The sequence below is a fragment of the Oncorhynchus kisutch genome, linkage group LG3 (assembly GCF_002021735.2).
Source record: "Oncorhynchus kisutch isolate 150728-3 linkage group LG3, Okis_V2, whole genome shotgun sequence".
Lineage (NCBI taxonomy): Eukaryota > Metazoa > Chordata > Actinopteri > Salmoniformes > Salmonidae > Oncorhynchus > Oncorhynchus kisutch.
Window position 1 is genome coordinate 45,858,530 of NC_034176.2, and position 10,941 is coordinate 45,869,470.

At 39.6% G+C, this 10,941-nt stretch overlaps 1 pseudogene; it reads right to left on the minus strand.

The window, feature by feature from the left end:
* Positions 1-3,359: 3,359 nt before the first annotated feature.
* On the minus strand, positions 3,360-8,447 carry LOC109874090 (nuclear factor 7, brain-like; annotated as a pseudogene).
* Positions 8,448-10,941: the final 2,494 nt, after the last annotated feature.

Sequence of the window (10,941 nt, forward strand, 5' to 3'; positions counted from 1 at the left end):
TTCTCCAAAAATGTAACTCCCACTGGGCTAGAATCATCGTTTGCATGACCACCGGGGTGAGGCTCAGACTCAGAGGTCTTCACCTGGTTGCTGGTGGTCATCCATCCATGCAACCATCATCACTCTCGTCAGGTTCAATTTCTAAGCCATCAGAGACAGCAGAGTACGGTTTGTACTTGGCACCGTTCTTCCTCACCACTGTTATACAGTGCCTTCATCCGCTGTAATGCACGGATGGCCTTTCTCCAACACCCAACTTCTGTCCCTTAGCCCAATTTACTAGTCTGGCTATCTCTGGCCTCTCCATGATATGCAAAACCTTGCATCTGAGAGCATAGTCCTCCGGGGCTGACACTTGAGTCGTTCAAAAGAACGAAGTGCACAATGAACTTTTCAATTAACACAATAACGCCTATGGAATTCTAACAATATACAGTTGAAGTCGGAAGTTTACATAAACCTTAGCCAAATACATTTAAACTCAGTCTTTCAAAATTCCTGACATTTAATCCTAGTAAAAAGTCCCTGTCTTAGGTCAGTTAGGATCACAACTTTATTTTAAGAATGTGAAATGTCAGAATAATAGTAGAGAGAATTATTTATTTCAGCTTTTATTTCTTCATCACATTCCCAGTGGGTCAGAAGTTTACATACACTCAATTAGTATTTGGTAGCATTGCCTTTAAATTGTTTAACTTGGGTAAAATGTTTCAGGTAACCTTGAATTTTGGCCCATTCCTCCTGACAGAGCTGGTGTGTAGGTTTGTAGGCCTCCTTGCTAGCACACACTTTTTCAGTTCTGCACGCAAATTTGCTATAGGATTGAGGTCAGGGCTTTGTCATGGCCACTCTAATACCTTGACTTTGTTGTCCTTAAGCCATTTTGCCACAACTTTGGAAGTATGCTTGTTGTCATTGTCCATTTGCGACCAAGCTTCAACTTCCTGACTGATGTCTTGAGATATTGCTTCAATATATCCACATAATTTTCCATTCTCTAATGCCATCTATTTTGTGAAGTGCACCAGTCCCTCGTGCAGCAAAGCACCCCCGCAACATGATGCTGCCACCCCCGTGCCTCACGGCTGGGATGGTGTTCTTCGGCTTACAAGCCTCCCCCTTTTTCCTCCAAACATAACAATGGTCATTAAGGCCAAACAGTTCTATTTTTGTTTCATCAGACCAGAGGACATTTCTCTAAAAAGAACGATCTTTGTCCCCATGTGCAGTTGCAAACCGTAGTCTGGCTTTTTTTATGGCGGTTTTGGAGCAGTGGCTTCTTCCTTGCTGAGCGGCCTTTCAGGTTATGTCGATTTAGGACTCTTTTTACTGTGGATATAGATACTTTTCTACCTGTTTCCTCCATCTACACAAAGTCCTTTGCTGTTGTTCTGGGATTGATTTGCACTTTTCGCACCAAAGTACATTCATCTCTAGGACACAGAACGTGTCTCCTTCCTGAGTGGTATGACGGCTGCGTGGTCCCATGGTGTTTATACTTGCGTACTATTGTTTGTACACATGAACGTGGTACCTTCAGATGTTTGGAAATTGCTCACAAGGATGAACCAGACTTATGGAGGTCTGCAATTTTTGGCTGATTTCTTTTGATTTTCCCATGATGTCAAGGAAAGAGGCACTGGGTTTGAAGGTAGGCCTTGAAATACATCCACAGGTACACCTCCAATTGACTCAAATGATGTAAATTAGCCGATCAGCAGCTTCTAAAACCATGACATTTTTATTTATTTTCCAAGCTGTTTAAAAGCACAGTCAACTTAGTTTATGTAAACTTCTGACCCACAGTCAATTATAAGTGAAATAGTATGTAAACAATTGTTGGGAAAATTACTTGTGTCATCCACAAAGTAGATGTCCTAACCGACTTGCCAAAACTATAGTTTGTTAACAAGAAATTTGTGGAGAGGTTGAAAAACAAGTTTTAATGACTCCAACCTTAGTGTATGTAAACTTCCGACTTCAACTGTAATATGGCTAACCAGAATAAAACAAAACCTGTAGTTCTTCAAAAGGATCTATGAAGAACCTTTCAGATTGACGAACGTTCTTTTATAGAACCATTCTCCATAAAAACTCTATAAAGAAATATATAAAAAGGTTCCTTATAGCCCCAAAAAGGGTTGTAACCGCAGCAGAACACTTTTCTGGTGCTATACTGTATATGCCCTTTTATTAATGGTTCTTCATATAACTTTAGGAAATGGTTATTTAAAGAACCATAAAGCTTACATTTAGAACCTTATGAACATGTTTCTTTATAGAACCTTGAAAAAAAGGTTCTATATAGCACCAGAAAGGGATCTACTATGGTTACAAGCCAAATAACTAGTATTTGGCACTATATACTGTAGAAGATACGTTTTTTTTGGTGTGTGTGTCGTTCTACATGTGTTTCTCTAACTTAAGGAAATATGGTAAGGTGTTATCAATCAAATTTGAATTGAAATAAAAATAGATTTATTGATCAAAGACATGCTTCCTGGCTTTTTATTGACAAGAAGAAATATGTTTTATTCAAATCAGAACAGTTCATATCTGGTACAGAGATTAGTAAATAATATATTACCATTTAATATTTACACTTTTTTTAAATGTCACAAGTGTAACAACTTTTACTTTATAATAGTACTGTCATGTCCTGACCTTAGTTCCTTTTTCTATGTCTCTATTTTAGTTTGGTCAGGGCGTGAGTTGGGGTGGGCATTCTATGTGTTGTTCTATGGTTTTGTATTTCTGTGTTTGGCCTGGTATGGTTCCCAATCAGAGGCAGCTGTTTATCGTTGTCTCTGATTGAGAACCATACTTAGGCAGCCTATTTTCCCACTATGATTTGTGGGTAGTTGTTTTCTGTCTTTGTATTAGTTACCAGTCGGAACTGTTTTGGTTGTTCTTTTTGTTTACTTTGTATTGTAGTGTTCAGTTCAGGTTAATAAATGACGAACACTTACCACGCTGCGCATTGGTCCGATCTTTCCCGTTACAAGTACATAGATGATTAATGTCAAAAAATGTCTGAAATATTATTCAAATAAGATTTGATATAGAGTGATTAGCAAAGCATATACAGATAAGGCATATTGATTCAATATTTAAAAAAAAAAAAAATTTAAATCTTAATTTTAACATTAACAATTTGCTCAGTAGGATCATAGTTTGAGAGCATCATTTAATAAAATGTCTTCAACATGAAGGTCACAGATCAGACCTGTGGAGAGAGAACTTGTATAAACAAAGTACTATTTCATCCCCTCTCTCAGATATTACATAATCTGTAGAAGAAATGTTACTTCCTCTCTCCATCTCTCTCACCCCCCCCCCCCCCCCCCCCATTATCGGGACTACAACACTGTCAGAGAGACCTCTGATTGGCAGATATGTATATCAGGATGGTTAGCATCACCAAACTTTCCATTAGAGAGGTATGGGTACATTCTCTCAGTAAACGTGTATTTGTAGATGTGTGTCATGTCTTTCAGGTCGTAGAAAGACACCTCCCTCTTGTCATAGTCCAGCTGCACACTGGTCCTCTGGGGTTTCCTCTTCAGTGTGAGACTTATCTCCTGCACTATATTTACCTCTCCTCAAATATATGGATTAGTATCTATACACCGTGGTTGCAAATATTTGCTTCTTCCTGTTGATTGACTCCTTGGCCACACCTATGTACCAGTGAGAGTGGTCCCCTACCTCAAGCTCCCAGCTGTCTTTTCTTGACCTGAACCCTTCAGAGCCCAGAACATTGGCGTAAATGTTGTTCCTCTCTGGGTTGTCAGGGAGCTGCTGCCTTTTTTCTAAATGTCTCACAGTGGTCAGATCATCAGACGGAGAGAGCCTACATTCAGCAGTATTTGACAATGTACTTGAGTGTACTTGACAATCCTTCATATCTTCTTCCAGACTATGAACTGCAGATTTCCCAGGTGTTTGACCACATCTACCAGTGCTCCTGAGACCAGCTGTGGATCTGGCAGTGTGAACTGGGGTCTGGAGCTTGTCTGGGTGTGTTTGTAGTTCTTGAGAGATGACACATTCTGTTTCCGCAGGTTCTGTTTCCCAGCAGGGATGATTTCTGTAAGAGAGGTGATCTGGTCCTGAATGTTCTTTCTCTCTGGCGATCATCTTACCCTTCTCCTTCTCTTCCTCCCTCCGTGCAGCCAGTCTGGCCTCCTCTTCCTCTCTCAGGAACTGGTGAAGCTTCTCAAGCTCCCCCCTGATCTGCCTCTCTGTCGCTCCCAGCTGCTTCCTGGAGCATTACATGTCTCCTTAAGTCTTCACATTTGGTCTACTTGTCCTGCAGTGACTAAAACAGATGTTAGTTTTTCCTTCAGGTCTTGATGTAAGGGCATACCCTTACAGCGAGACCTGAAGGAAAAACTAACATCTGTGTGTGTCCATGGTCATCAGGAGATTCACATTTTGTGACCCACAGCTCTCTGCTTAACCTTACATAACCACTTTGGTTCATCTGTATGTTTACTACAAATTATCTCTCTGTCATCCTTTGGATAACTATCATTTCTCCCTTCCCTGGACCCTCCTGCTTTCTATATCCCTGCATATTTGTCAGCCAGCTCCTTTAATGAAAAATGAATTGCAGCATCCTTAGAAGATTTCCTCTTATAGACTAGACAGTTCTTGTTTTTGGTCTGATCCCAGTATTTTTCCAGGCAGCTGGAACAGAAGCTGTGGTGGCAGTCCAGAGAAACAGGTTCTCTGAAAGTCTCTGAACAGATATGACAGCACAGGTAAGTATCCGGGAGAGCTTTCTCAGCCATTTTCTTGAACTGTGCTGATGGTATCCTAGTGTCCTTTGATTAGCAAAAAAAAAACAATTGACACTAGAGCAACCACTTCATCTCATATGCTTAAAGCTACATTTTAGTTTTAACGCTAAATTGTAAATATTTCGCCACTATGGCCTATTTATTGCCTTACCTCCCTAATCTTACTACATTTGCACACAATGTATATAGATTCTTCTATTGTGTTATTGACTGTACATTTGTTTATCCCATGTTTAACTCTACGTTGTTGTTGTCGCACTGCTTTGCTTTATCTTGGCCAGGTCGCAGTTGTAAATGAGAACTTTTTCTCAACTGGCCTACCTGGTTAAATGAAGGTGAAATAAAATAAATATGACCAAAATCAAGTAAGAAAATAAGTATGTGTCTGTGGTCAGACGCCTCACAAGTCCTTAACTGGCAGCTTCATTAAATAGTACCCGCAAAACACCAGTCTCAACGTCAACAGTGAAGAGGTGACTGGCATTCTAGAAAGAGTTGCAAAGAAAAAGCCATATCTCAGACTGGCCAATAAAAATAAAAGATTAAAATGGGCAAAAGAACACAGAAAATGGAAAGAGGAACTCTGCCTAGAAGGCCAGTATCCCGGAGTCACCTCTTCACTGTTGACATTGAGACTGGTGTTTTGCGTGTGCTATTTAATGAAGCTGCCAGTTCAGGACTTGTGAGGCATCAGTTTCTCAAACTAGACACTCTAATGTACTTGTCCTCTCAGTTGTGCACCGGGGCCTCCCACTCCTCTTTCTATTCTGGTTAGAGCCATTTTGCGCTGTTCTGTGAAGGGATTAGTACACAGCGGTGTACGAGATCTTCAGTTTCTTGGCAATTTCTCGCATGGAATAGCCTTCATTTCTCAGAACAAGAATAGACATGAGTTTCAGAAGAAAGCCTGTTTCTGGCCATTTTGAGCCTGTAATCGAACCTAGAAATGCTGATGCTCCAGACACTCAAAAGGCAATTGATAGCTTCTGTATGCTGGCTTTGGACTCAGGTCTCACGGTAGAATTGGTTAAGGACCATACTGAACACCATTTTCACAATTTTCAGCCAGTTAGAGAGGGTGTTGAAGTTCACACTGTTCTCTGCCAAATTATCTTCCATGCATCTAGACACCATCTGTGGTCACCTTCGCCGTAACCTAGAGAGAGGACAGACCAGAACAACAGTTTAGTTTAGGGCATTTTCTAATTCAAGAAATCCAGACTTCTAAGACAAATGTCTCAGAGAATAACACACTGTTGAAAAAAAATGTTTTCCTATTTTTTATTTAATTTAATTGGCTTATACTCCCCTATCATCTTGGCGATCTCACTGCAGAGTTACATACCAGGCAGTCAGAGTGCTAATCCTTAGGAAGAAATCCCAACCATCCAGCAGACCCAATCTGGTGAGATTTGTTATTAAAGCAAGACAAAAACAAACAAAAAAACAACAACAACGGCAATACATATATCACTGGAGGTGGGGAAAACTTCAAATCATTTGGAGTAACTGTCAACCATTACTAACGTCTCTTTTTTCCTTTTACAGGCAGGCATGTGAATAAAACAATTAGCATATTTACCAAAGGGCCCCAGGGGACCAGTAATTCCCCCTTTGGACACATGACTCACATTGTGATTCATACGCCCGAAAATAACATCAACACTGCCTGTTAAATAAAAAATAAACTAATCAGAATAAAAAATGGAATTCTCTCTTGATAACTCCATAAGGAAATAATTGTATCCCATAAGTTAATGATCAAATAGACTAGAGACAGCTAGCTCTCTCTCTCTCTCTCTCTCTCTCTCTCTCTCTCTCTCTCGCTCGCTCGCTCGCTCTCTCGCTCTCTCTCCTTGTGGTCTGAATTACACAGGACTATTGATAAATTATAAACTTCTTCCTAATGTTTTGTTTTTGCATAGCCCATAAAAAAAAAATGATGTCTGCTGTCTTTCTAGTGAGGGTGATCAGGCCTCACCAGGAAGTTATACCCAGACATTATTTAAAGATATTTCAAACATTTTGTGTATCAGGTTTACATTGGGTTTTTCAGTACATTTCTTCTAATCCAGAGAATTTACATGTGTGCAACAGAAACTCTGACAATAGAAACTTTCATTTGTGTACAGCATCTTTCTAACCTGTGAAGAACCCACTAAAACCAAATAAAAGACCCCACACTTCTAAATCAAACAGAATATTAACCACTAACAAATATTTATTAATAGGTTTGTGGGTGCTGATGTGTGTGTAGCAAAAATCGTAAGGGGAAACACAAACAGCATAGCAAGGCCTAGCTTAATTTGGGAGTTTCCTTAACTGCTGAAATCCGGGCACTTTTAACTGCTCTCCTAAGGAAGCCTTTCAAAGGGAGAGACACAGAATAATTGATAAACATTTTTTTAAACTTGGTAGCAGACATTCCATCAGAAAGAAAATAAACATGTACTTAGTTTTCCGTCCTAAAAAGTCTTAATCATTTATCGAGTTTACTGCATCTTGGGCAGGAAGTCTCGATAAACCCATGCGTATACAGAATTATACTTCAGACACATTTATACTTCAGACACATCAGATGATGGTGTCCAATAAAGCTGAATTGGGCACCTTCTAAGGTAAACAACTTTCTTGTAATCGTAATCTTTTTGACCAGTTGCATTGACATGTAATCCTGTACAAACTGTCCCTAATTTCCCCACTGCGTCGGTCACAGCCTGTTTGAGTTCAGTGTGTACTGGCGGCTATCTATTGTTCCACAGAAAGGTTATCTCTAACCCAAACAACAGATGACTTAACCACGAGAGCAGTGGACCAGGCCTTGAAGAGTGAGCAGCATCTAATTTAATATCAGTCCCAATGCTCAATTCGTCTGTTTTACTCCTTCAAATTACTAAGATTATTGCCTTATTGGATTGCTGTCTGAAAGCCAATTACCATTCACTTTGTTACTTTCAATAGTCTCCATAATTTATTTACTTCTACTAAAACCGCCTCTTTCCAGTAGAACAAAAAAAATCTCAATCCTAATTCACACGGATCACACTCAAACAATGTTCTGCTTTTCCCCCTATTGTAAAGTTTAAAACAAACATGATAACTTTCTCCATATTGGAAGGCATTGTTTTCATTTTAGTATACCTTCAAAAAGTTACTCTATATATTTTTTTTACCAATCTCTGTCGGATATTCACTTTCTGCTTCAATATTTATTAAATGTCTATTATTTTAAGATTCCTATGTAATGCTTTGGAGGGATCAATATGTATTAACTGGGTTGGCACTTTATCAGTCCCCAGTAGATGTCATGCTCCGTCCATAATAAGTCTCTACCTAACACTTTAAACAGTTGAGTAGGTGAAGACAGAAAATCATTGGTTCTATTTAATAGGATACGGGCTTATTTAAAAATGTCGTACCAGGGTGGAGGAAATCACATAAGCATGTATAGTTTTATTGGTTAGTGGTAAATCAAGTCCCGTTCAATGCTTTAACCTCATCTTCATCAAAGGATCCATAAAGGGACCACTCTGAACAGAATACCTTTTAGACCACTTACGAACATCTGCATGTGGGTGTGCAAGCTGTATATATGTATTTTGTCTATTCTTACTTCATCAGATCATCATCGTAATAACCCATTATACTAATATTCTGTTACTTTATCTCTAGTAACCCATTATGCATTTGTATGCGTTAGTATTCTGCCCCCTTGAACTTTGCGACCTTTTGCCACATTTCAGGCTTCAAACATAAAGATATAAAACTGTATTTTTTTGTGAAGAATCAACAAGTGGGACACAATCATGAAGTGGAACGACATTTATTGGATATTTCAAACTTTTTTAACAAATCAAAAACTGAAAAATTGGGCGTGCAAAATTATTCAGCCCCCTTAAGTTAATACTTTGTAGCGCCACCTTACAGCTGTAAGTTGCTTGGGGTATGTCTCTATCAGTTTTGCACATCGAGAGACTGCAAAACAGCTCGAGCTCAGTGAGGTTGGATGGAGAGCATTTGTGAACAGCAGTTTTCAGTTCTTTCCACAGATTCTCGATTGGATTCAGGTCTGGACTTTGACTTGGCCATTCTAACACCTGGATATGTTTATTTTTGAACCATTCCATTGTAGATTTTGCTTTATGTTTTGGATCATTGTCTTGTTGGAAGACAAATCTCCGTCCCAGTCTCAGGTCTTTTGCAGACTCCATCAGGTTTTCTTCCAGAATGGTCCTGTATTTGGCTCCATCCATCTTCCCATCAATTTTAACCATCTTCCCTGTCCCTGCTGAAGAAAAGCAGGCCCCAACCATGATGCTGCCACCACCATGTTTGACAGTGGGGATGGTGTGTTCAGGGTGATGAGCTGTGTTGCTTTTACGCCAAACGTTTTGCATTGTTGCCAAAAAGTTCAATTTTGGTTTCATCTGACCAGAGCACCTTCTTCCACATGTTTGGTGTGTCTCCCAGGTGGCTTGTGGCAAACTTTAAACAACACGTTTTATGGATATCTTTAAGAAATGGCTTTCTTCCATAAAGGCCAGATTTGTGCAATATACGACTGATTGTTGTCCTATGGACAGAGTCTCCCACCTCAGCTGTAGATCTCTGCAGTTCAACCAGAGTGATCATGGGCCTCTTGGCTGCATCTCTGATCAGTCTTCTCCTTGTATGAGCTGAAGGTTTAGAGGGACGGCCAGGTCTTGGTAGATTTGCAGTGGTCTGATACTCCTTCCATTTCAATATTATCGCTTGCACAGTGCTCCTTGGGATGTTTAAAGCTTGGGAAATCTTTTTGTATCCAAATCCAGCTTTAAAGTTCTTCACAACAGTATCTCGGACCTGCCTGGTGTGTTCCTTGTTCTTCATGATGCTCTCTGAGCTTTTAACGGACCTCTGAGACTATCACAGTGCAGGTGCATTTATACGGAGACTTGATTACACACAGGTGGATTGTATTTATCATCATTAGTCATTTAGGTCAACATTGGATCATTCAGAGATCCTCACTGAACTTCTGGAGAGAGTTTGCTGCACTGAAAGTAAAGGGGCTGAATAATTTTGCACGCCCAATTTTTCAGTTTTTGATTTGTTAAAAAAGTTTGAAATATCCAATAAATGTCGTTCCACTTCATGATTGTGTCCCACTTGTTGTTGATTCTTCACAAAAAAATACAGTTTTATATCTTTATGTTTGAAGCCTGAAATGTGGCAAAAGGTCGCAAAGTTCAAGGGGGCCGAATACTTTCGCAAGGCACTGTACCTATAGATCTAAAAACTCAGCTCACACAGAACTGGTTGGGGTATCCATTCTTTCACGCACTTAGTAATCCTCTTTCACACTGGAGCTAGTCCCCTTATAGCTCTCATTCACTCTGTACAGTCAGCTTAATATCCACATTTCAATCTCTTTAACAGTCAAATTTCAATCAATAATTTTATTATCCAAATTCCAAGGAGCTTATCACCCAAATGTCAATCAATCAGCTTATTTTCCAAATTCAATACACAACTTTCACATCCACATCCACTTAGTACTATTCCCAAACACACTTGGTAATCTCCCTTATTACCACATGTGCATCTTCAACAATTCTGTCATTACCTCCTACAGTGTGCACCTTATGCTATTCTCTACCAGTGGCTGCAGACCATGTAGACATTTCTCTTATACATACCTACAGACAGCTGTCAGCGGGGCATGGTACCATTACTTGTCCTCGCTCTAGTCTTCTCTCTAAGACTAACTCTAGCCTTCTTCATGTCATCTGTGTCTTCAACGGTTCCTCTATAGTCTCTACATTCACCATAGTCTTTACAGTCTCCATGATCCCTGAACATTTGTCGTCCCTAAGCATCCATAGTCCCATTAGCATCCATAGTCCCTATAGTTATAGCAATCTATGGTCCCTACAGCATCTATAGTCCCTCAGCATCATAGTATCAATAGTTTATAGGCTCTTTAGTCTTGCCGCTTCCCGTACATGTAAATAACTCCCCGTATTCAGAAACACCTTGTGTTATTTTGTAGGCTAGTGGAACCCTCCTTCTACATCTTTATGTTAAATTTGATTGGTTTTATATTTTTATTTTATTTTATACAGATTCATTTAAATTGACTTACTGAAATCAGTTG